Below are 585 nucleotides of genomic sequence, written 5' to 3'. Positions count from 1 at the left end.
GTGCGCTGTGCTGGGAGAGTTCGCTTCGGCACCCAAGTGGGGCTTTTGTCCTTCTGTGGCGCTGGCGTTGGAGCTGCCGGTCACCGTAGGTGGCGCGTGTTGTCTCCCGCCGGCAATGCCACGACAGCACGCTCCCGGGCCTCTGTCGGCAGCGGCAAGCTCAGTTGGGAGCACGGGTGGTCGCACCGAAAGCGTCTACTCGCCTAACTCCGGGCGATTGCGCCTCTCTCGAACCCGACCAAGTACTTGGGACGGCGCTGCGCGCCGCCGGGACCTGAGAGGGTTTCGAGGTGTATTGTGCAGGGGAGCTCAGCCTCCTCCTGTTTGCAGAATGATTGAGCGGACGCTTGCGTGTTCGCGCGGGCCCCCGGGACACACTCCCGGGCGGCCGGCTGCTCAGCTCTAGTTGACGCAGCTCCCTGGTTGATCCTGCCAGTAGTCATATGCTTGTCTCAAAGATTAAGCCATGCATGTCTCAGTACAAGCCGCATTAAGGTGAAACCGCGAATGGCTCATTAAATCAGTTATGGTTCCTTAGATCGTACCCACGTTACTTGGATAACTGTGGTAATTCTAGAGCTAATA

The 585-nt window shown here is 59.3% G+C and overlaps 1 non-coding gene across 1 annotated transcript in view; it reads left to right on the top strand.

Annotated features, from left to right (window-relative positions):
• Positions 1-416: 416 nt before the first annotated feature.
• Positions 417-585, top strand: part of LOC124730905 — a 1,909-nt gene continuing 1,740 nt past the window's right edge. The window contains exon 1 of the ribosomal RNA XR_007008077.1: positions 417-585. This exon is cut by the window's right edge and continues 1,740 nt beyond it. This is a non-coding gene — a ribosomal RNA (small subunit ribosomal RNA).

The sequence above is a fragment of the Schistocerca piceifrons genome, unplaced genomic scaffold (assembly GCF_021461385.2).
Source record: "Schistocerca piceifrons isolate TAMUIC-IGC-003096 unplaced genomic scaffold, iqSchPice1.1 HiC_scaffold_1254, whole genome shotgun sequence".
NCBI lineage: Eukaryota > Metazoa > Arthropoda > Insecta > Orthoptera > Acrididae > Schistocerca > Schistocerca piceifrons.
The sequence above is the reverse complement of the archived record's forward strand: the minus strand, read 5'-3'. Positions and strand labels throughout refer to the sequence as shown.